This window comes from Lagopus leucura, unplaced genomic scaffold (genome assembly GCF_019238085.1).
Source record: "Lagopus leucura isolate 7727_CA_CO unplaced genomic scaffold, USGS_WTPT01 Super-Scaffold_100016, whole genome shotgun sequence".
Lineage (NCBI taxonomy): Eukaryota > Metazoa > Chordata > Aves > Galliformes > Phasianidae > Lagopus > Lagopus leucura.
This window is the reverse complement of record NW_024962270.1, coordinates 698,639-719,258: the sequence shown is the minus strand read 5'-3', so window position 1 is coordinate 719,258 and position 20,620 is coordinate 698,639. Positions and strand designations below refer to the sequence as shown.

The 20,620-nt window shown below is 43.5% G+C and overlaps 1 protein-coding gene across 2 annotated transcripts in view; it reads right to left on the bottom strand.

The window, feature by feature from the left end:
• Positions 1-19,803, bottom strand: part of HTR2C (5-hydroxytryptamine receptor 2C) — a 193,651-nt gene extending 173,848 nt beyond the window's left edge. For both annotated transcript variants that reach the window (XM_042876871.1, XM_042876876.1), the window contains exon 1: positions 19,080-19,803. The gene's annotated coding sequence lies outside the window, so the exon portion shown is untranslated. The remainder of the gene's footprint in view (positions 1-19,079) is intronic.
• Positions 19,804-20,620: the final 817 nt, after the last annotated feature.

Below are 20,620 nucleotides of genomic sequence, written 5' to 3'. Positions count from 1 at the left end.
AAATCTGTGGTGATGGTTCCTTGAAGGAAGAAAACTTCTCCTTTCTCTTTCCACTTACTTAATACATCCATTTCAAAAGGTTGCCTTTTTTTTCCCCTTTTTTTTGTTTTTCTATTAAAGAGACCATTTCATTACTCGCCTAAAATATTTAGCTAGAGTTCTCACTCTCAAGAGAAAACACCCATGAGCATCAGTAAGGTAATTTCATACACGGTGGAAAACATTATATCTAAAAGCTCCTCCGGCAAAAGACATTCTAGGAAATATTAATTTAAAATAAGGACATGAAAAATATTAAATCAAAGCAGCAAAGGGAAAAAAAAAATCCCTTTAAAAAGCATGGTGTTACAGAGCAATCCCAGCCAAGTACACCCTTACGGGAATTAACACCTAATGGTGTGACTTTGAAAGAACTCACTCCAAAGCTCACTCAAGTCAGTGAGTGCCGAGTGCCAAGGCCAAGAGGAGATGATTTAAAGACAGTATGATCACGCACCCAGAGATCTTTAATCAGAGGCTTCTACAGCTACCCTGAAAGTCAGTGATCTTGACCTTCAAAATACATTCCTAGGACCTTTTAGTGATAAAGATCAGCATTATGTTGTTGGGTAAGGTTTTTCAGAATTCCACTCTTAACCAAAATGCATCAGCCTAATTTTAGCTTCCATGCACTGATCTATACAGTTCCATTTTTGCTGCTAGCTTAAAAAGCCTCTTGTGACCACAAAGCTCCTGCCATAGTACTTATACCATTTGATAAGTATCCTCTTAGCCTTATTTTAGCTAGACTGAGCCTCTCGTTAAAAACACAAGTTTCAGACTGGTTTTTTTTGTTTGGGTTTTTTTTCAGAATATTATGGAATTCTCTTCCAAATTCTTATAATCCTCTGTAAAAAGTGTTAACATCACAGCAGGGCTGAACACCAAGGCAGCCATCTCATAGGTGTGTGGTACAGAATCACCAGTCCTTCCTCTGCAGGTGCATTCAGTGGCCACATTGGCACCCATTGCTGACACTCACACACAGTTGGCTTTCAGCAGGACACCCAAGTCTCTTTCTCCTGGCACTCCAAGATGGAATCCTCCCTCCACGCAGATGTGAGCAGTAAGTCTTTGTTCCTAAACGCACGGCTATTGATTTGGCTGCATTTAAATGCATGGGAGACTACAATGATTAAAATAGGCTTTGAATCAGACATCAAAAGAAAATGTGCTGTGAAAAATGGGTCTTTCCAAAGACCAGAAGACAAGCATGGTAAGAGCTTATTCCAATAACATTCTGTAGAAGGAAACACTTAACCATGGCCAACATGATAAGCAAATAGTATTCTGTTACAAGACCAGTAAGAGCATTCAACCTAATCACTGAAAGACACCAACAGGAACTGACACCTATTTATTGACAAGGAGTATCTGCACCTGTTAGCACAGCTCTATTTTAGGCTTCAGATCCTGGCAGTATTAATGCAAAAAGTACATCATATCTCATCTATTTTAATCTAACCAATAACTGAATTGGAAACAAACAGCAAACACAAAAAGCTGGCAGAAGCTATAGAGAGGAGGCACAGCAGAGCTGATCTAACCCGATGAATGGGAAGATTCCATCACAGCACAGAACAATGCTCAGCTATAATTTTACAACAGAACAATGGAAAATTGCTTTCCACGGTTTATTTCAGAGATAAAGGAAAACAGTTCTGAGCTGTGGACATTTTGCAGTACTTCTAAAAGCAGTCACTGCTCTTGCACATCGCTTCGGCTGATAAACAGCAAATCCATGATCTGACCACCCCACCAGACACTGCAGAAACCCTGCCACTATTTGCTGCCAGGCTGCAGGCCACGTCCTTCTGCTCTGAGCACGATCCAAGACACAACCAATAGTGTAATGCACTCTTTCTCTTGAGTTCAGGCAGCCCCTGCAGTCCTCAGGCTGTGACTATGAGTAGCAGTGCAGAAAGGAGATCCATAGCATCTCATTTTCATAAACCGAAGCAACAGAAGAGCACAGAAGAAAAGTGTTAACACCTTCCCTGTATCTCAGCTGTCCTCCCTCTTCCTCTTCCATAAGAAATCTCAAAAGAAACTTCAACTCTCCTACGACAAGTTTCCTTCCTTTTCTTGCAATGATCTGACCCTGCATCTGTCATGGCTGAGACATCAAACAAGAGAGATCTGAAGCCTTCTCCACTGTAGCAATTCTTGAATTTCTATACTATTTGCTAGCAAACAAAGCAATTCTGCCAGCTTTTTAAATAGCAATAAATTATTCTCCATGTCCTACAAAATAAATTCACATCTCTCTCAAAGCAGTAATTGTGCAAGTTAGTAGTTGTTCATAATTACAAGGAAGATGCCTAGACTATTCCTGGTTACCAAAATTGAAGTCCGAATACAGATGGCAAATACTTTTAGGGATGCAAACCCACATTTCATCTCACAGTCTGAAAAGGGCTGCAAACTCTCTTGTGCAGTGAGTTTTGTCCTGCTAACAAGGCACTTACAAAAAGTGGTTACCAATATAACAGTATTGGTAAAGCTTCACAAAGCACTTTTGTCTCCACATCATTCAAGTACGCTTTTTTTTTTTTTTGTTTGTACTGATGTTCTCTCCTTCAGTGACAAGAAGGAGGGACTGAAATGAAGAAAACATTGCCATGAGCAGTTCGTGCTTCACCAGGGTACAAGTGGGATGGGAAATATTAATACTAATCAGCAACTCTCATTTGACACAGCACATCACAATAAAAACTGCCTGGATGCATTGCAGCCATATTTCCATGCTCCGTGACAAAAGCTAAGCCCTCACTTCAACACTGAGGGGACTGAGTGCATCCTCAGTAAGTGTGCAGATAACACCAAGCTGGGAGGGGACACGTTGATCTGCCTGAAGGTAGGAAGGCCCTACAGAGGGATCTGGACTGACGGGCTGAAGCCAATGGAATGAGCTTCAACAAGACCAAGTGCTGGGGTCACGCTTTGGTCACAGCAGCCCCATGCAGCACTACAGGTTTGGGGCAGAGTGGTTGAAAGCTGTGCAGATGATAAGGATCTAGAGGTGTTGGTGGACAACTGGCTGAACATGAGCTGGCAGTGTGCCCTGGTGGCCAAGAAGTCCAATAGCATCTTAGCTTGTATCAGAATACATCAAATACATCAGGGGCAAGGAGGTCAAGTATTAGAACAGGCTGCCCAGTGGTGGAGTCATTGCTTCTGTAGGCACTCAAGAGCCATGGAGATGTGGCACTGAAGGACATAGTGCTGATGGGTTTACAACCAGACTAGATGACCTTAGAGGTTTTTTCCAACCTTAATAATTCTATGGTTCTGTGTTTGCTGGTTAATTCACTCTTACTCGCAACACCACACGTATCTATGTTTTGGGTTTTTTTGTTGTGTTTTTGTTTTTAGCAACTGTTGTAAATCTGTCCAATATCAGCTTCACAGACAGGCTTTTACATGCAAATAAAGCATATAATTTTGATCAAGGCAAAATACTCCAACGTTCCTGTGGACATAATTGTTAAGGACATGACAACCTGACGGAACACCGGCCACAGGAAACTCCTCTTCAGGGGTGCATAATGGCCTCATTAGCTCTTCCAGAGCTTTATAGGTTCTCACTAAGTTTCAGCGGCCACACAACCTCCTCATGCTGCCTCACTGCCCTGCCTGGTAGGGCACAGGATGAGCATCTGTTTGGACAGGGAGTGCTCTTTAATGACAGCATTGTTTATGCACCTAATAGTTTTATAATTTGAATTATGTTGGGAGTTGGGGGGAGGTTTCCATGGAAACAAACATGCCACTCAGAAACAAAGCAGAAAAGCTTTGAAAGGAGGGTCCCAGGCTGTAGCCCACGGACAGTCTTGGAGGGACTCCAACACTTGTCACTGCGAGAAGACAGGAAAAGAGAGGCAAAAATAGGGTTAAGATAAACCTTTATGAAATTATACTATTCTGTCAGGTTTCAGAACTCCTTTTTTGTTGATAAGCAGTTTGGGCAACAGCAGCATAGCCTGTACTGCATAAGCAGCAGCTCCAGACACGCAGTAAGCAATAGAGGCAGCATCGCTCAAGGCTCAGCCATGATCAGTGGAGACTCACCAGCCTTTAAAGTCAGATTCTAACATTTTGGAAAGAAAGCAGGAAGCAAGCTTTGATACGTGGATTCCAGTATTAGAATTCCCAATTTCCGCATGAGGAACTTTGTCCTGCATGGAACACGAGCTGCAAATTCAGATGCCCTGCTGACAGCCTAATGAGAAAAAGCTTGCTCAGGCTGTGCGCCCCAGACAAGCAAGCACTATAACCCCTGGAATGAAACAACTGGCCTTTTCTTTCTGTCCACCACTGTGAGGCATAAGCATGCGATGGCTGGGAATCACAGTCAGCTACTTTCAGTTTGTTCTTTCACCATGGAGCCAGAAGTCTCCTGTCAGCCTGAACACCCCAACTAGCTGGAGGAAAAGATAACTGAAATGTAGCACTCAAGAGAAATGTTGAGATCTTAATGCCATCATTACAACAAAAGGAAGAGAAAAAACTATCTTCTCTCTTTTCTCAAATATACCCACCTCCAGAAAACTATTTCCAGAATGAGAGACAAGGGGCTGCACTCTGTTAGAGCTAACCTCATCATAGCCTGGATGGAAAAAAAGGAAGCTCCAGCATATTTTTGCTAGAAAACCTGTGCCTGAAGCATAAGGATCACAGCATCAGCTCTGTTGAAACTGTCTCTCTCCCAACCCTAAGCAAATGGGACAGAGCTGAACAGACTCTCAGCTGAACAGAGCTGCTCCCCACAGCTCAATGAGCACAGTTATCTCACTGGCAGGGTTCAGTGCTGTGCTGCATTATCAGTCCTTAAGCTAGCTGCAAAACAACTATTTTCCAAGCAGCACAGACTATGGTTGCCTGGGGACTGTAGCTCAACTCCAGAAAGCTGCCTGGACATAGAGTTCTTCACAGACTTCTGCATCCTAAACAAAGATGGGCCAATCTGACTGTTACCCCAATAGCAAATGCCACCCCAGGCAATCAACGGGGAAACTTTCTTAGAAACCTGATAGAGAACAATAACTTTAAATAGGGAGAGAAGAAGGTCTTTATTACGGACTGATTCCAGCTACAGAACGACTCCGACATGAACAACTACATGCACCGTTTTCTTTCATCTGCCCAATTACTGCTCTTTGTTCGACAGATTCCAATTCAAAAATAACAGCATTAACTGGTTTTCAGAAATCCCATATTCAAGACAGGACATTCTTAATTTCTGAGCTCTTTGTAACTTCTCTATTTGTAAAGACACGTGGGCTCAAACGTGACAAGTCTGAAGTACGATGGTTCTTCCAGGGAAAGGCTGGACACTGCTATGCAGAAAGCTTGCAGTCATTTCTCAGCTCTGCCAAGGCATTTAACCTAGGCATAATATCCAATCTTCCCATGTCTTAGTTCACTATTGTTAAATGAGGTTTGGATAATCGTCCCTCCTTTTGGAAAAGACTTGCAATAAAGGCACAGTAGACCAGCTCTCAGTATTGCATGGCCTGAACATCACTGAACAAGCAGCACGTGCTGGCATAAGAGATGTATGAATTACTGATAATGTCCAGAGCTACTGTCTAGTGGGCCACCAAGAACATTCAGCTCAAATGCACAGAAATACATAATAATGCTTCCTATTTTGAAGTTTGGCTGTTAGAGAAAAGAACCCTGGCAAATGTATAATTTTGTGTAATTTCACTTGGATGCTCGCTGTAATAGCAGTAGTATTTATGACATTGTGAGTCATACCCATACACTCCTCAGATAGCAAAGACACTATTATCCACACTATTTAAAAACAGTCCTTACACAGGAAAATATCCCACTAAAGTCAAAACCTGCTTATTTGCCTTCAACTGCAGACATAGTCTATAAATATGTACTACTTCTCTACATACATGTGTCACAGCCATGAAAGGCCTACAAATAAGTGTGTTATAAAAAGGAGAATTGTCAACATTACGAGAAGCACCTTCTAGTAATTCTTGTTTAGATCCTGCTATAAAAATAGACAATTCAATTAAATTGCTGCCTTATTATAAGCACAGAGAAACTGCTGTCATGCAAAAATTAAATCATAAAACAAATCCCCTCAAAAAAAAAAAACAACATTCAGAACACAGTATTCAGAGCCTCTTGCCCACATTTGTGTGTTTTGGATTTCATGCCTTGATTCAGCACTGTTAATAACTACACAGTGTGAACTTGAGCAGTAAGATATTTGTTCTGATGGATCAGTGTCTTGATTCAAGCCCTTCAGTAGCTGGGGACTCTTGGTCCACCTCAACTACTTCAGCTGCACAGATCAGCATTCAAAAAGATGCTGTTACATATGTTCAAAGGATTGAACAAGATGTAGAAGTAGCATAAATATCATACAGCTTTTATTCACTAAATCCACATACAACTTCCCTTTTTCATATCCTTCTTCCTTGCCTGCAATCATCATTCACATAAAAGTCACTAACTTGGGAAAATACTTCACCTGGAGATGCTACATTCTATGACTGCCTTTAAAACTCGTCCAGAAATGGAAAACCGCATGGATTAAAATAATCAACCTTTCACAGAACTCAGCTATGAACAGTAACTGCCCCGATACCCAGGAAATAGATTACAGAATCTGCAAACATTGAGCTCTCTCAAAAGCTTTTCTGATAACCGAAGAGCTGTTCATAGATAATTTTGCCTCAGAGCTCATTAAAGATGTAGCACATTTTCAGATTTCCATATACATCACCACTGCCATGGCAATGAGTTTCTATATAGCACACCAGGAATCGCTGTTATAAAAGACAGAAGCAACAGTTCCAGGCAGCAATTTCTCAGTGGATTTTTAATCTTTTCAGGCATCAACATCTATGTTTGTGCAGAAACAAAAATGCAGAAAGCAATGTCTCCTGCCCAAAAGGAGCTACCCTTTCCTAACATCTAAAAAGACTTTTCTTGTGTTTCCTCTGCAATCAAATATTATATCATTCAGGCTAACCTGATCTTATATAATCATACCAAGATTTTCAAACTTGACCCCTCTGCTATTCCATCTTCAAAAGGTCTGCTGCCATTCCAAGACACATCCAGCCCCCTCGGGCACTTCTCACACCACTGGGAGTTTCAGTGTTCGATTTAAGTGTTTTCTCACTTTTCCTCAATCACCCAGAAGCAAAAAAGAGGTCCTTGAGTAACATGTAATGAAAGAGCAAATCCACCTCAGTACGCACAGCTTTGTCACAGAAATCTCAAAACAATCAAGAGATGAATACAGCTCTGTAATTATTATTCACAAAGTGTTTCCTGTGAGCTTTTTGCTTGTCTCTGGGAGATACCATCTTCTACACCAGTGTAAGAACACTGTAAATCCATTTGCAAAATCCATTGAGGGCTGTGAATTCATCTTTGCTGGGGGCAGTGATGTGGCTGATAGTTCACTCCTGATCACAGTTATCTCTTTGTGGGTCTGGAATCCACAAACTAGGACGCAGCCTATACACAGAAGCATGGATGCATGTGTAGAGTGACAATATGAAGAGAGTAAAACTGGATTGTCTGTTGTAGTTTTTGTTATATTTTGTTATATTATATACATATTGAAATCTTTCATTTGGATTCTGGATTTAGTCCCTCCTTCAGCCACAGCTAATAACCAAGTGACAAACAGAGCATGTCAGATCCATATTGGAAAGCACTGCGCCCAACTTTGGTGTTTGCCTTACAGCTATGGCTGGTCACTTCTCCAAGATTCATCCCTAACATCAGGCACGCTGAAAAGTGACATCCATGAATATTGCACAGATAACGTATTTCTGAAACAGGCACAAAAACAGCTCAGATCTCACCTCTCTGCATCACCCCTTTTTATATATGCCAGTGTCAGAGCCAAGAGATGTTCATAGCTGATCGTGTTAGCTGTACTGATCAGGCAGGTTCATTAAGCAAAGCATATGCTCACTACAACCTGATCAGCCTCTGCCTGGGAGCAGATATGTAATTACGGGAGGCCTGCCACCAGCATAGCATCCTCAGCAACACAGCATGCAAGAAAATCTTTTCCCCTTCCAGTACATCAGTGTTGCAAAAGCAGTGAAGAACTCTGAGATTAGCACACTCAGTTTTTGCTCTGCATCATTTTGCAAAGCTCAGTATCCTGAGCTTTGGACTCAAACAATAAAAAGTAAATACACCTGCATTTCAAACTTTTAAGAATTCATGAGCTTCAGCTCTTTATATCCATTTAAGGAGTGGTGATGCTGAGCTGCCCGTTGTAGAGACAATAGCTGGTGGTTTGGATAGAGTAAAAAAAAAGTCTGATTTTAAAAAAGGGGGGAAAAATATGCAAGATGTGTGATTGCAGTTATGAAACAAGAACCTGCTCGGTCTGTTTGCCCCTGCCCAGATGTCTCGTTACATGGTTCAACCATAGAACATCTCCCACGCACTTTTACATGGCAAGGTATTTCACACCCCCTAAGATACACTTTTTAAAAATCTCTATCCTTCAAAATAGTATTTCCTGAGAGGTAGAGAGAGAAGAGAAGGGAGTTGCAAGCCCAAGCAGATTAAAAAGCAATGGAAGAGATGCCATAGTATATACAGAGCTTACTGCCTCAGTAGGGCAGAAGGAAATTCATTCTCCTGGGTGGGACTTCATTTGCCATGACACAGCTGAAAGAGACAGGGAAAAATGGTACCCTTACACACAGCAATACCTGGGAAAATTAATTGGAAGCCCTAGATGAGGCAGGTGTCTCCAGCCTATTTTGGGCAGACTAAATCAACGCCAACTATACAACAGGAGTCAGAGAAGTTAAAAGAGAATCATCATAAAAATGACAGCCAGCAGCAGCCAGGGACAAAGTTTAAATCTCTGGTTAATGGTGTCTATTTCTTTCAGGGCTCAGCACAGACTAAAACGTTTCACCTCACCTTGGAAAAAAATACTGCTTCCAGGCTGCAGAGAGGACTTCATCCAGCATTCGCATGGACTAATGCTGACGATAAAGAAAGCAACCTTTCACCATTGCTATCCAGCTTTGCTCTCATTCACATTCCAATAGTTAAAACACTAGAAAAAAAATGTGCTTTATCTTTTGAAATATATAAAGGAGCTCTTGAAGGAACTAAGATTTGGTTTTGCATCATGACAAGAACCACCTTGGTCCACAGCAAATGGTTACTCCACTCTAATCCAACTACATTGGCAGGTAGCACGAGGTTGACATTCTAGCGAGGGGTTTTACAACCTAATGTTCACACAAACAGGGAGAAACCTTTAGAAAAATAAAAAGCAGAGGCAATAACTGCACAGTCTGAACTGTTTTTGTATTATCTTTTGGCATATTTATGATTTCATTTAGTACGAAGTTGGGAGATTTCTGTTTGTGACATTTACTTTTATTCAGCTCTTAGAGAGAGTTACTTTCTTTTCTATGCACCGTATCAGCATTAACAAATTCTTAGAGTAATATCTGCATAATACCGATGTCCTTGCTCACCAGCCTGACTTGAAACGTGACCTGCATTAACATCACCTGCTTTCCATCGTGGTGAGGAGGGAAATACACCACTGGGCCATACTTAAATACACTACATAGGCACAGGTGTCCCTACTGCTGAGATACCCATTAAGAACAGAATGAATCAATCCAAACTAAAAACGAGCCTAGATGTTCTTAATCACAGCATCTTTGTTTTGAAGAACACTAATGTTAAAATATCTAAGGCTTGAACGTTATTAAGATTTCTAAGAGAAATACTCCACAGCCCAAATAGAGCACATATTTTACTTAAATTAGCATTACACCTAAGAGCTTTAGCACATATTTTCTTCTCAGACAGTCCTTATTACTTTGTGACTACTTGGTATCACCCCTAAATAACACTGTCACTGGCTAAATACATAGAATGTGCTGTACTTATAGATGAGTTATACAGACCTAAAGCATCTATCAGCAGGCATATTTTTGCCCCAAGTCTCTAGATATGGCTTGCTTCTGCATCAAAGAAATTCTAAATCCCAGGCAGAAAAGCACATTAGCTAATTTACATAGACAATCCTGAAGCATGGCACGCACGGCTCGGCACAAAGTCAGAAACCTCCATCCAGGAAAGGCTCAGTGAGGTCTTCACCTACCTGTCCTGAGCATCCCCTAAAGCCACCGCCAGGATCACCTGGCAGAACTCACCACAGGCACTGCTGGGAGTAGAGAAAAACGTAGGCAGAAAGATTATTGCCCAATCCTATTCAACAGCCACATGGTATGCACTGGAGTGGTTGGAGCTGTAGAGATTTATGGACTCATCTGTTTTGAGAGAATGACCCTTACTCTCTCATGGTGAAGCCAAACAGCAAAGAGAGGTACTGAAGGCTTGTCATGTCAACAGGAATGCTTCTGACTTCCTGTTAGTCTTGTATATATTATCCTAAGAAAGAACCAAGGACTTCTACAAGCTAGCAATGAAAAATGCAACAACCACAATAAGAAAATATACTGGATGAAGAAAACTCGACTCAAAATCCTCATACCAGTAAATCTGACCACCAGCTGAGGTTAAATCTAACTGTGGTGTGTCGGCTGCTGGAGTACTGATGGTCACAGTCAAAGTGGACAAGTGATAATTAGATGTCTAATGTCTGTTTGGGAGTTGGCTTTGATTGGTTGGTTTGCTTTTCTTGCACTAGAAGAGTGCAAGAGATATTAATACTCTTTGCACTGTATAACAACCACTTACCCTCTTTCTGTTTATTTGCCAGAAATACATATAAAGCATGTGTGTGTGTGTGTATAGACATACAGTAATGATGTGGTGTCAACACTTATATCACATTGTTAAAATGACAGTGAAATAAGGCTACACTGCACACCATCCCCAGCAGTACAATGGTAACCAAAGAGTAAAAGAAAAAAAAAATATTATAACATCCAACAGCTTAAAAACAACAAAACACTTTTCCCATTTAGCCTGAAAAACGCCCTTAAAGAGACTTCCCTGTAATGTTACCACATGTTTTTCTTGCTTTAGCACAATTCAGCCAGCAACTGATGGATTTGCAGCAGCACCTCCAACACATCATCTTCTCTACCTCTGTCAGCACACACCTGGCCCTGTTTCCCCAGGGCTCAGTGGTGCTCACTCACTTGCCCATGGGGGCAAGCATGCCAGACACCTGCAATCTCTCCATAAGCAGAGTGGAACCGTGCTCGTGTCTCTCCCTCCCCTACACAGCCATGATTTTTCCACTCTCAATATCCCACTTCCCGCTACATCTGCTGTGTTATAAGGATTTCACCACCCCAAAAAACCTCCAAGGGAAAGAAATGCAGACTATTCCATCAGATGCAAAGAGCCCTGCAAATGACCTGCTGAGAAACGAATGTGGCACTGCCGTAGCTTTCAGTGCTAAGCAAAGCAAAGCAAGGAGAGGGCAGCAGCTACGTGAGAAAATTTGCCACCTTGTAAAATTATCCTTTCCTCACCCACATGGTTTTAGGCATTATAACCCCCACTGGGCTGTGCATAAACACATTCACAACACAGTCAGGCATACGTGATGCTGATCGCTGCTGGCAGGATATATTAGGGTTATTATATTCTCACCCTGTTTCTTGTATTCTTCTCTAAGCATCTGCTGTTTGCCACTGTTGGAGACAGGATACCAGGCTGTCAGTAATTGTTATGTCAAAGAAATAAATGGACCATACAAGGGGAAAAAGGGATAAATAAAAGGATGACAAAAAGGGTGGTTAAAAAAAAAAATAGTTCAGGTGGAGTCATACTGAGATACAAAGATAAGGGGTGCTGAAAAAGTAAGAAATAGCAGGGCTAGCACTAAGGGTACAGAAAATAGAAAACAGCATGCAAATCATTTGCAGCGACTGGAGAAGGAAAGGTTTTATTCCATTTTCCTGCTTGAAGTACTTATAGCTCAGGAGAGGAGCAAAGGGAAACGATAACAAAGCTAAAGAAAAGAGCTGGAGGCCAGCAGTGAGGAGCTGAACTGGAGCATTTATGGCAGACACCAAGGGAATACTTGAGTCCAGCAGTTGTAGGCAGACAGGATAGTTATCCTGGCAATTACAGGCTCCCCAGATTGAAATCACAAAGGAATGGCTTGATGACTGAACTCATAATTTCATTACTTTCTTCTCATTCCTCAAGCGCCAGCAGGAAACCCAAAGTTAACGAAAAGTCTGGAGAAGTAGAACAGTGCTCAAACAAAACATGTAATTTGCTTTGTCTTGGGTGTTCTTAAGAAGACCTCAACAGCAATAGAAGTCTGATAAATCTCTCCTGGAGAATATCATCCAATGGGCATCAGGAAGGGGAAAGCAGCAGAGATGGTCACGTCCTCAGGGCGCTCTGTGTCTGCACACCATGGGAAGCCCGTCAGCCCTGCTAGATAATCCTGACATGATTTTTAATGCATTTAATAGAGCAGGTTGTGGGAATAAATATAGCAGCTGTGCTCACATTGCAACTTGTATTTTGCTAACAGCTTGGTGACACACCAAGTACTGTAATAATATCATTACATGAAATTACAACGGAACACTAAAAATCACTGATAATCAGCAAGATGTGGTTTTAATGAGGAACAATCAGTGAATGGAAGTGCCTTTAACTGGGCCTACAGAGAAATGTTTTGCAGCCCATTGCAGCTCACTACCTGCTTAAGGGTAAATAGGGTCAGACTTGAATGACTGCAGACAAACAACTTAGTCCTTTTCTGCTAAAGATCGGGCATTTTAACACAGCAAAAGACAAGACTGCTCATCTAGAATCAAGGAATGCTGTGCTGGATGACTTATCCCACTTGCAGGGAATTGCGTGTTTGAAATCACAGACTTAAGCACATATATAGGAGTAATGACAGATAAATAGCACATGGTGTCCTAAGGTCAGTAGCTGCAGGAGCTAATGACGCCCTTGGATGTTTGAAGAGAGCCAATTTTGTCCCAGATTAGAAAGGTGATGCTGTTTCTGCGTATGGAGTCAACGAGAACGTTAGCAGAGTTCTGCTGTCCCAGAATGCAAACCTCTGAGACCCACAGCTCAAAGATGCCCCAGAAAAAAAGAAGAAAAAAAAGGGGGAGGGAAATGTAACATGATTTAAGTGTCTGAAAACAGACTGCATGCAAAGAGTTTAAACAAAATCATTTAAGCAAAAAAGAAGGCTGAGCAACGTTTTCCCACAGCACGTGAAATGATTTTTATTAGCAGCAGCCTCCTTAATTAAGGAGAAAAAGGCAGAAGAAGATTTAACATATGGAGGAAGGAAATAAATTCCAATTGGAGATTTTAATTTTTTAAAGCACTAGAAATAATTACTCACCAAAGCAACTACCCTCAGGACACATTTGAGTCCCAGTGATCTGCACTCTTTAATCAAGGCTGAATATGCTTCTGAAAGGCAAGAAGAAATTGCTGGATAACATTTTCTATACCCTGTGTCACCAGTTGGTCAAACTACATGATCCTAACAATCGCTTTGGTCTTCTGAAAAATCTAGGCAATCACAGAGCATTTGCCATATTCTGTGGCACAGTTCAGAGTTATGGGCTTACACTGGGTTTTATATTTGCATGTGATTTTAGAAACAGAGAAAGCAGCAATTAAAATGGGTAGGTTATTAAGGCAAGAGTCCTCTTTGATGCAGACATATCTGCATTCATTGCAGCTTTCAACTACGGTTTTACTGCCATAAGCCAAGCACATAAAACTGGGTACCATAAAATAAAAAAAATACAGGCTTTTCCAAATAGGACCCGTATTAAAATTAAACCATAACTGTAAGAGTTTTCAATAGATCTACAATTGTCCCCTTTAGAACCATTAAAATTGCAGTCTTTCAGATAACAATGTCCACAGTAGCTGTTTGCAAACCACTATATACATTAAACTGTAGATAATTAATATGCTTCTGTAATTTTTTCATCCTTTGTAAGCAATGGCTATTATAAAATACACATCTGCCCAGAGCTTCCCAAAAGTTATGCTGAAAAAGAACATAGTTGAGCATTCATGGTTAAATGTTGCATGAATGTTGCTTAGCAGGCAAAAAAAGAAACCCACTTCTAATTCCACATTCTGGCTGTTACAAGCCTACTGGATAAACCTCAATATATAATATTTCATGGGACAGATCTCATGCTACCATTGTTTCCTCTGCAATAGCAACTGTCTACATACAATGGAGTAGGTGGACAAGGTTGGGGAGCTTTGAGGAGCAAGGCAGCAGCAGGAGAGCTGCAAAAAGGCCACCAACACAAGTGTGCATCAACAGCATCAGCCTCTGAACCCACGGATTTCCCTGCTTCAGTTCCACCATTACATGTGGAGTGCATCTGGAAAATCTTTTAATAATAATCTTTTTTTAATTGCTCTTTAGGAGTGGAGAGGAGGAATGACAACTTGTAGCTTTTGTCAAAAACCATGCATTTACCATCAAGTTGTAAGGTCACAGTGGGGGTGCCTGCATACAAAGCAGGCAATAGCAACACATACTCTACAGCCACGCTTGCTCATAGCAGCCAAAGCAGCTCAAGTTCCATAGAGGAGTGTGAAACGTGAAGGCTCAGATCCTGCCTGGCGCTCCTTATTTCCAGCAAACCTGTCCAAGGAACCTGGAACAGCCCAGGTGGACTCTGAGCACTGGCTGGATTAGGGCTTAACCCTAATATGCTGCTGCTGGGATGTTCATCCCAACCAGTGCCACCACTGTAACCCAAGCCAGACTGGCAGACTAAGTGCACAAGTGGTGCAGATGGGGCATTTCCAGCTGTGATCCATCTTCTCTTACCTCAGACTTCTAAAACAAGCAAGGTTAATTGCTCCCGCTGAGTGCCTTCATCCTCAGCTGTAAGAAAAATCTAAACAACCAACCCCAACATAAACGTTTGCAGTATCAGTTTAATCCCTTACTGTCTTTCAGTGCCGGGTAATTACATCCATAACGACCACTGAGATCTTCCCTGATGTCACCGCCTCAGAAATTAAGTTGGGACAGAATGAGAAGAAGATCAACTTTGCCACGCAGCTCACAAACGAGCTGAAGTTTTGATATGCAACCACCTCCCAGCTCTAGTCTGCCAATTCTGTGCAGAAACCATAGGATTCATCCAACATTTATGGTGAGGAGGGCGTATTTCATGTCATTTCTCTAATGTTTGTTGACTTATAGACAGAGAATGCAACTCGACAGCTGAGCCACGTATCATTTCTACTCCTGCTGCATTACACAGAAGCGTGCACAGCACAACCCATGGCATCTGAACAACGGTAGCGAGATCTTTGGCCATGTGCCATCACAGCTCTATAGTAAAATCACAGTCCCTCAAACGTTTTTATGATCTCCAATTATCACAGCGTTTGCACTGGGCTGATGGCTCGAATTAATCTGATTTTTAAAATTTACAGCGTTTATTTAGGATTAGCAGCAACAACGATAACGTTCAAAGGAAGAAGGAATAGGACAACATCTGCCCTAAAATGGGGAGCAAGCAGGGGGGAGGAAGGAAATCAGTCAGAAGTTTAAAGATATTCTCAACAGTAACTAACAGCCAAAGAGAATAACCTTCCTGAACAATACACGATAGGTAGCAGCTGCCTCTCATCTATGGATGAAAAGTCACTTGATAGTATTGCATCTCAAAAGTATTTTTACTTTGATATGGTGAAAAACCCTCTCCACAATACAGGTCCCTTCCTACAAATTTTCTAAGCGATTAAACCCTAGCACTCCATTTCGACTTTTATTGCTTTTCAGACTGGTGAGAGCCACATAATGATTCATCATTAAAGTAATCTTTAAGCAGCTTTGTTCCTATTTGCTGCTATATATATTAAATAGAAATTGCTCTTCGAATTCACCTCTAAATTCGGACTCAATTTCTTTTTTTTTTTATCTAAGAGGAATGGTATCTCCAGTCATCATCCGAATGCAGCAAAACAAGAAAGCCTTTTGCATAATATAAATATCTGCATTCACTACGAGGAGGCTGATGCCACCACCTACTGTGAACACGTTTTATAAGTGGTTCAAAGCCAGAGACTTCAACTGCAGCAGCACAATCTCTTAAAGACTCCAGTCACTATCAAAACAGCATTTTTACCTTTGACTCAACAGGTGCTGGCCCACACGCTTTGACCACCTGTAGCTGGTTTCCAGGCAGCATCCAAAACGTAAAAATGAAATGGCTGCTGGAAGACTGCAGGCACCTAATTACTGAGCTTCGTTTATCCCCCCGCAGAAGCCAGGAAAATCGCCCCCCACCAAGCAGTTCCTGAAAATTCATCGTTTTCCCACTGCACTAATCTGTGATCATGCTACACGCCGCCTGTGACCGATGAGCAGATGCTACTGGCAAGCCTTCGCAGTGCAGCACAGGATGAGGCCAGGCCTTTGCTTCAGAAGCAAACCTCACAGGGATCCCAGGCTGGCTGATTCCAGGCCACTGCTGGACCCAAATGAACATTCAACTCCACCATTGTACATTGGAGTGATGGCAATGGGCCTCTCACACATGGGCCATGCTGAGCATCCTGCCCTTGGTCTTCGAGCCACACACTTTTGTGACTTATGGACCAGGGGATGTATCACAGTACAGCACACCTGACACACAGTGTTGATCAACCCTCATTTAATAAATTCAATTTTAAAAAATCACCATAATTAACTTCAGCAAACAGCTCTTGACATCCATATAATTAGGAGTCTAATGCAAGCTCCTGTTCAAAAACACAATTTAGAAATAATCAGGAGGTCAAACGTCGCATTTTCCTTCCCTAAATAGGTAAGAGTACAGCTATGAGGTACATATTCCCCCACTCCTACCTTCAGCCTATGTGAACAGGCTCCAACAGTTTGTTGCTGTAGCAGAAGTACTTGATGAAAAATGCACTTGCTGGAACAGGGGCAGAAGGACAGCCAAAACTGCTTGCTGTCCAGCAAGCACCAAATTGGTTCTGAATTTTGAAAGCACGTTTGTGAGAAACATTTTGCTTTAATTCAGCCAGCTCTAATCACCATTCTGCCTGGCTGCAAATAGCAATAAGTAGGATGACTACCATGTAATTTCTCTAGTGTTTCCTGCACAGGTAATTTGGTTATTTAACACTCATCACGTTTCATAAACGCGTTTTTATAGAGAAGCCATTCAGGTGGCTTTATACCAGCACCAACCACACGGCTAAGATTCTCCACTGGGTGTTCACAGATTTGTATTTCCACCTCTGAGTGAAACCAGGAGATTTTTCTCCCCTTTGCAGGAGATGTGTGCGTTGCTATGGAGTGCTGCCGCCCGGCTCTGCCACATTCTTGGGAAGCAAGGAACCCTCCTTTGCAGGACAGAGAGGAGCAGCTGCTCCCCAGGCATCACTGCAGCCTCCCTTCCCTGCAGGGGTTGTAGCTTCTGGTGTCATAGCAGCAGCAAAGCCACTCCTGCTGCTCTATCACCAACACAGAGGTCCTGCAGAGCAGCAGAGGTCTTTCCTATCAGATCCCAAAGGAGGCTCCACGAGTGTCATCCTCTTGCAAAATGAGCGTATTCTTTCCTGCGTTTGGCCCCAATTTGCTGGTAAGAAGGAGAGATTTTCCTGAGCCTTCCCTGTGAGATAGGTCAGAGATGACTCAAGCATGGCACAACAGTCTTGGGAAGTTCAGGAAGCAACAACAAATGCTCTGAGCTGTCAGCTCAGGTGGCAACACAACGCAGTCAGGAAGCCCTGACTAAAGACAACAAGAGTGACTAAAATGTTTACAGTGAACATGACAACTCTGCTCTTTCCCCCCCCTGCAAAGAGTGCAGTTATAACAAAATCTGTTCTTCTACAATGCCACAGAAACACTTCTGGAACAGTTTCACAGCAATGGCACCGTTGGCCGTGCTATTTCCATAGACCTGCAATGCCAGAAATGCGCACAAGCCTCTCACCATGTGACACAAGCACATAACCCGGGCAGTGCCCACCCCATTCCACATGGTCAGGTCTCATTGGCAGGATCCGTGATGGCTTGCTCAGAAGCCAACATGCAAACACACACACATACAAGTTAGCCATGACCACTGGTACCAAATCAGTACCCAGTGCACACCACTCTGCTTTGTCCAGGAGAAAATGTATGAGAACTTTCAGCTCAGTCTTTACAGAGCAAAGCACCCACTGGAGGTCTCAGAGAAGCCAAAATGTATGGTCTGATGGTGAGAAAGGCACAGCCTAGGCTGCTGCTGGTCTTGAGAGAGACTTCTCCATCCTTAGCAAGCCTGAGAAAACCTGATGTTGAAATCTGTTGGCAATAGCAGTTTTTCCTCCCTAGCTATCAGTGCAAAAATTATAATATCATTAAAAAATAGCTTCAACTAAACGTTGCAGGTAGTAAAGCAGTTAGCAGAGATGAATAGAGCTCCTCTACACAGAACTGGGAAAGCAAAGCACACAGACTCAGGCAACTCCTAAAATGCATTTCTTTTTCTGCTTCCAAATACCAAAGTCATCCCTTAGAACCTTCACATCCCCTCTCCCACAGTGCAGAGCACCTCTCTTTCCCTGTTAGTGTAATCTCACTCCTCCAGAAAAAACCATCTCCCCTGCCAGCAGCACTTTGTCTGCATGTGGATGTCCACTGTCCTCCCCACGTCCACGGGAGCAGAATTCAAGGACCTGTAGAGCACACTGTATGCCTGGCATCTGAACCGAAGCATAACCCCTCGTGCTGCAGCCAGTCCCTTCCAAAGGTCACGTCAGTGTGAAGCAGAGCTCCCAGGTGCATTTCACAGACCAAAGCAAGTTTGTTCCAATTAAGCGCAACAACTTTATTGCCAGGCATAAAAGGTATCCCTAAGGATACCCTATGCCCTCCTTCCTGCTCCAAGCACGAAAAACACAGACACGTATTTCTGTCCAGCTTTAGGCTGCAAACTGAAGCTGTTTCCCACTGAAATGCATTTTGACAGCATAGCCCAGGACGAGGAGAGAACTATACCCCGCAGACAAAGCTCACGGCGCATTGCACAGGGAGCAGCACCTACCTCACTGAGCCAGCAGAGCCTGCAGGTCAACATAATTCCTCGTGGATGGAGACATTCACCCCAGACATAAGAGCAGGGGCTCTGCTGCCAAGCCCAGCACTTCGGACACACCAAGAAAGCATCTTCTGCAAGCAGCGCGGCTCCTGACACACACCGAGCAGCAGCAGCAGCCTGGGAGAGCAACAGCAGTTGAATTGCTGCACATGTATCTCTGCAGATTATTTCCTGCTCGAACACTTGGCGTAAAGGCAGATGCTCTTAACCCTCTGGAGGCCTGTGACTCTGTCCTCCACTGGCAGGGACAAATGAAATACTCCAAGTACTCCGTAGCGAGGCTGGAAGGAAACAAGCGGAGATGCCCAGGACATCCTCCGAGAAGCAGTCCCAACCTGGAGTTAGTTGCAGTCACTTTGGGAACCAAGCAATCCCACGGAAGCCCAAAGCATCCCCTGGCAGGCACCGCACAGCTCCCACTGCATCGCCCCAGCAGAACACACAGCTCCCAGAGGGGCCAGCACGTCAGAGGCCACAGCCACAAAGACAAGGTGAGGAGGTAAAGGACACGGTGGTATCACTGACACTGGGACACACAGGGCTCCTGCCCCCAGCACACAGCTCTGTTGTCCATCAGCCGCAGGCACCCACGGCGTGGGCAAGCACACACACTGTCCTGCCGGCACAAACAGCGCTCAGCCACGGAGCTTCAGTGCTGCTCCCTCCCTCTCACAAGCTGCGAATGTGACTGGAAAGCATGGCTGAAAAACATGCTACAATTAACAGGAGGGAGGGGGATACTATTGCTCTCCTGCTAGTCTTAAAGGCACACTGCTCACATGAGACTGCTGGAGATGCGGATGGCTGCGGCTCCCACCCAGTGTCTCAGCCAGAGCCCAGAAGGAGCTCTGTTGGCTCCGGGCAAGGAGACAGCCCTATGGGGAAAGAGAGAGCCCCTCAGCCTGGAGGGAAAGGAATAGCAGGCCTGGCCCCTGAGCTCCCACATCAGGGCACAGAAATGAGGCCTCCCCCATCTCCAAGATCCAGCTAAAGCCATCAGCCAGCAGGGATGCTTGTCCCCATCCCAGTGCAGCACAGCTGTCACTACACCACACGCATCCCTGCCCCATATACACACAGCTACTGTCCCTGCCTGCACCCCACAGGGCAAGGAGAGCACAGAGCGTCCCACAGCCTGGTACCCTTCTTCTGGACCTGGCAAGGTGCAATCAGCAGTGCCGCTCCCCACAGAGATACCTGCAGCACCAGCAGGTGCAGCTCTGCACCCTGATGCCGTGCAAAATGGATCTCCCTTCTGTAACACCTCTGTGAGCTGTGAGACACCTCAACATGCTGCTCAGGCTGCAGTCAGCTCTACCTGGCCACAACGTCTGCTGCTGCAGCCATCTCCCACCCACAGCCCAGCAGGGCGCCAGCCAAAGGCCTCACGCTCCCTTTGCTGGTACCCCCTCTGCATTCTTTCAGACATCATTATGCCCCTCAACGTATCATAATTCAGACCTAACACAAGACATTCACTCCAATAC